We start from the raw sequence: 5,337 nt of genomic DNA, 5'->3' as shown, positions 1-5,337 counted from the left end.
CCTTATTGAATGGCGGAGCAGGCTCGAGGGGCTGTGTGCCTACTCCTGCTCCTATTTCTTACGTTCTTATTAAGCTCTGAGAAGAGGCAATGAAGCAGCAGCTGCAGGACAAGGGTTAACTAGCGAGTGGAAGTGGAAACCTCTCTGATGTTTCTCACCTCCTTGACCCAAGGGCTCAGAGGTCATTTCTAGCACTTCTCTTGCCTTCTCCGCTGACACAACACAGACTGGCAATCCAAGCTGGGACATCCCCCCACACCATGATAATCAACCATTTCATCGTGAGGACGCGCTCCTTAAAACCTACCTCTTTGACCGAGGTGTTGGTCCCCTGTCCTAATATCTTTTTATGTGGCTCCTCGGTGTCAAATTTTGTTTGGCAACGCTCCTGTGGAGCGCATTGGGACGTTTTACCATGTTAAAGGCGCTATATAAATGGTAAGTTGTTATTGTTGTCCTTGAATGAAATGAATGAAGCTAGGTGTTTTAAAAAAAAATACCCATTTCTAAGCACCATTGCTGGACAGTGCTCAGTAACATTCAATTATCCTTATTATGACATAATGATTAGGTCACTGTGAGAAGTAAGTTGCAACCACACTTGTAGAGAAAACAAAAAGGCAGCAAGGGGGAAAGAATAAAAGCTGAGGGGAGGTGAATAGCTGTGTGAAAACCCCGAAACAATCAAATGGCAGTCAATGTTTACTTTACATCTTCGACCAGCGACAACCTGAGTCGACACGACATGTTGGCGTGGGTCAACGACTCTCTTCAGTTGAACTACACCAAGATTGAGCAGTTGTGCTCGGGTGCGGCCTACTGCCAGTTCATGGACATGCTGTTCCCCGGCTCCATTGTCCTGAAGAAGGTGAAGTTTCCGGCCAAGCTGGAGCACGAGTACATCCAGAACTTCAAGCTGCTGCAGGCAGCCTTCAAGAAGATGGACGTGGACAAGATCATCGCGGTGGACAGGCTGATGAAGGGCAGGTTCCAGGACAACTTCGAGTTCCTGCAGTGGTTCCGGCGGTTCCACGACGCCAACTACGACGGCAAGGCCTACAACCCCGTGTCTGCTCGCCAGGGACAGGAAGCGGGCCCGCTGCCCGGCTCCCATCAGGTCTTCAACAAGCCCAAAAAGACCCTCAGCACGCTGAGTGCTGCCACCGGCCCGAGCAGCAACAGCCTGGACAAGAAGGCCCTCCGGTCGTCATCGTCCGGCACCTACCTACTGCGCTCCAAGTCAGCGGCGAAGGGCAGTGGCGGTGGCGGGGCGGCGGCGGCGCCCGGCACGGCCCACAAGGGCCCGGTGGCAGCCCCGGAAAAGTCCAGCATGGCGGGGAACGGCGACACGCAAGTGGCCGAACTGGCCGAGCAGGTGAAGAACCTGAAGGTGGACCTGGTGGAGCTGGAAAAGGAACGTGACTTCTACTTCGGGAAGATGAGGAGCATCGAGGTGATCTGCCAGGAGAACCAGCAGGAGAACAATGTGCTGATTGAACAGGTGGAGAAGGTGCTCTACGCAATCGATGATGGATTCACTCTACGGGAGGCTGTCGAGCAGCCGGCAGAACTAGAGGAATATTAAAGAGGGCAAAGCCCGTTGGTCTAGACTTATTGCAAATCAGCGGCTACAAGGGAAAGCCCCCTCATTTTCTGCAACGTTAATAAAATAAAGTTTTGTGTGCAAAGTTGCTCATGTGAGCTAATTTAAAATGTATCTCCTTTTTAAATTAGGTGAAGCTTTTCACTTTTTCCTCTGGCTGGGCAGTCTAGGACCAAGGGTCACAGTCTCCGAATAATGGGGTCGGCCATTTAGGACTGAGATGAGGAGAAACTTCTTCACTCAGAGTGTTATGTTCAGAATAACTCCACAAGACTGTATTGTAAGCTAAAACTGTTGTGACCTTGGTCTCTTTATTGTAACTCCAGAGTGAGGAAGCAGCATGGTAGACTGCCTTTTATACCTGCTTGCACAGGGTGTGCAGGTGACCTTTGGGTCTCCCACAGGTGCGCCCCCTGGTGGCAAGTCTTACACATTAGTAATGTTTACATACATAACATCGTCCATCCCCCCCCGCAAAGTCTTAGATACAAGTTGAGGTGATCCAGGGCTCTGCGTTCCCGGGTTGATCGCCTGAGTTGAAGCCCTGGCATGGGTGAGTCGGTCGGATCATTGCTACACTGCGGTGTGGCTGGTCTGATCGGACTGTCGGACATGGTGGGTTCATCCTCGTGGTTGACCACGAGGTCGATTGCTGGTTGGGTGTGTGTAGGTGGATCAACGATGGTAATGTCCTCTTCAAACTGTTCTTGGATGTCAGTGAACCGCAGTTTGGCCTGATCCAAGTGCTTTCTGCACATTTGTTCATTCAAAAGTTTGACAACAGTCACTCTCTTCCCCTCCTTGGCTAACACAGTGCCAGCAACCCATTTGGGACCATGACCATAATTAAGAACAATCACAGGGTCATTAACCTCAATGTCACGCGATACAGCCCCGCGATAGTGGTACATGTTATGCTGGTGACGCGGGGTTTCTACATGATCATTGAAATCCGGGCGGACTAAGGAGAGCCTGGTTTTGAGCACTCTCTTCATTAGCAATTCTACAGGGGGAACCCCTGTAGGCGAGTGGGATCGTGTGTAGTAGCCGAGCAGAATCCGAGATAACCGGGTCTGCAGGGAACCATCCGTCACACGTTTCAAGCTCTGCTTGATGGTTTGGACTGCCCGTTCCGCTTGACCGTTGAATGCGGGCTTAAACAGCGCAAACCTGACATGCTTGATGCCATTGTGGGTTATAAACTCGTTGAATTCCGAACAAGGACATCGGGCAAACCATGGATGGCGAACATGGCCCGGAGGTTTTCAATGGTGGCAGTGGACGTACATGACGACATTCTAATACATTCAATCCATTTAGAGTAAGCGTCAACGGCTAGTAGGAACATCTTTCCAAGAAAGGGGCTAGCGAAATCTACGTGGACCCTGGACCACGGTTTGGAGGGCCATGATCACAGACTCAGTGGGGCCTCCCTTGGTGCATTGCTCAATTGTGAGCAAGTGTTACATTGGTGTACGCATGACTCCAATTCCGAGTCAATGCCGGGCCACCAAACGTGCGACCTGCCGATAGTCTTCATCGTGACTATGCCTGGGTGGGTACTATGAAGGTCGCATATGAACGTTTCCCTGCCTTTTTTTGGCAAAATTACACGATTCCCCCATAGGAGACTATCCGAATGGATGGACAATTCATCCTTGCGCAGTAGAACGGCTTAATTTCGTCTTGATTTCCCCTGGAACCGCCAACCAGCTCCCATTGAGGACGCAGCCTTTTACTAGTGATAGCACCGGGTCCTGACTAGTCCAGGTCCTGATCTAGCGAGCCATGACGGGAGACCCCTCGCTCTCAAAAGCATCCATTACAAAAAGCAAGTCTGCAGGTTGCGCCATTTCCCCCCGGTGGTGGGCAATGATAGCCAACTGAGAGCATCCGCACAGCTCTCAGTGCCTGGTCTGTGGCGGATTACATAATCTTACGCAGATAACGTCCGTGCCCATCTTTGGATGCGGGACGAAGCATTGGTTTGGTGTTAACACCTTTGCTTTCTGAGAACAATGAAATGAACGGTGTTCAAGTAGGTATTGGTGCATTTTCTTAACCCCGTATACGCATGCTAATGCTTCTTTATCAACCATACTGTAGGCTCTTTTAGCTTTAGGTAAGCTTCTGGACGCATATGCAACCTGAGACATTGGCTTGCTGTAACACACAACTGACCCCGTACAAAGATGCATCACAAGCTAGTACTAAATGTTTACACGGGTCATACAATACAAGTAACTTGTTAGAACATAGCAGGTTTCTGGCTGTCTCTTGAGCTTTACCCCAAACACAGTCGTCACCCTTACGTAGCAATAAATGCAATAGGTCAAGCAAAGTGCTCAACCCCGGTAGAAAGTTTCCAAAATAGTTGAGGAGTCCGAGGAACAAATGCAGCTCCATCACATTCTGTGGTCTGGGTGCATTATTGATGACCTCTGTCTTTGAGTCCGTGGGTCTGATGCCGTCTGCCGCAATCTTTCTCCCCAAAAATTCTACCTCTGGCACCAGGAAAACACACTTAGAGCATTTCAGCCTGAGTCCCACTCTGTCCAGTCGCTTGAGAACCTCTTCCAGGTTGTGCAGGTGTTTGGTGGTGTTGCGGCCAGTGATCAAGATGTCTTCTTGAAACACCATGGTGTGCAGAACCGCTTTCAGCAGACTCTATACATGTTCCTCTAGAAGATGGCCGCAGCCGAGCGAATCCCAAAGGGGCATCTGTGGTATATGAACGGTCCTCTGTGCGTGTTGATGCACGTCAATTTTTCGAAGGTTCAGCCAGCTCCTGTGTCATGTAAGCGGAGGTTAGATCCAGCTTGGTGAACGACTTCGCCCCTGCTAGCGTTGCAAACAGTTCATCTGCTTTGGGTAGTGGGCACTGGTCCTGTAACGAGACTCGGTTGATCGTTACCTTGTAGTCGCCGCAGATTCTGACCGTCCCGTCGCTTTTCAACATCGGAACAATTGGACTGGCCCACTCATTGAACTCGACTGGCGATATGATCCCCTCTCGTTGAAGTCTGTCCAGCTCGATCTCGACTTTCTCTCGCATCATGCATGGAACTGCTCGGGCCTTGTGATGAACGGGTCGTGCATTAGGGACTAGATGGATCTGTACTTTGGTGCCTGTGAAGTTACCAATGCCTGGCTCAAATAACGACAGGAATTTGTTTAGCACTTGGGCGCATGAGGCGTCATCCACCGAAGACAGTGCTTTATGTCGTCCCAGTTCCATCGGATCTTTCCTAGCCAGTTTCTGTTGAACAGCGTTGGGCCATCGCCTGGTAGAATCCATAGTGGTAAATCATGCACAGCTCCATCGTATGATACCTTCACTGCCGCACTGCCAATGACTGGTTTGAGCTCTTTGGTGTAGGTGCGCAGCTTGGTGTGGATCGGGCTTAGTTTTGGCCTTTGTGCCTTGTTGCCTCACAGATTCACAAAAGCCTTCTGGCTCATAATTGACTGACTCTCCCCTGTGGAAACTGGAATGCCGTTTAATTTGACTTTTAACATTGTCGGAGGGCTTTGGTGCTAAAGATGTGTACCCCATACACTGCCTCTTTAACCTCTGGTTGAGTTGCCTCTCTTACTCATTCAGCATGATCCGCGCTGGATGGATCATCTTCTGCCGACTCTGCCACGTGGTGAGCTGCAACACGTCTGCACATTCGCTGGAGGTGCCCCATTGTTCCACAGCCCTTGCACACGAGTGCTTGAATCGACATTGA

General features: G+C 50.4%; 1 pseudogene; it reads left to right on the top strand.

Annotated features, from left to right (window-relative positions):
- Positions 1-688: 688 nt before the first annotated feature.
- Positions 689-1,585, top strand: LOC139227046 (microtubule-associated protein RP/EB family member 1 pseudogene; annotated as a pseudogene).
- Positions 1,586-5,337: the final 3,752 nt, after the last annotated feature.

The sequence above is a fragment of the Pristiophorus japonicus genome, chromosome 16 (assembly GCF_044704955.1).
Source record: "Pristiophorus japonicus isolate sPriJap1 chromosome 16, sPriJap1.hap1, whole genome shotgun sequence".
Classification (NCBI taxonomy): domain Eukaryota; kingdom Metazoa; phylum Chordata; class Chondrichthyes; family Pristiophoridae; genus Pristiophorus; species Pristiophorus japonicus.
The sequence above is the reverse complement of the archived record's forward strand: the minus strand, read 5'-3'. Positions and strand labels throughout refer to the sequence as shown.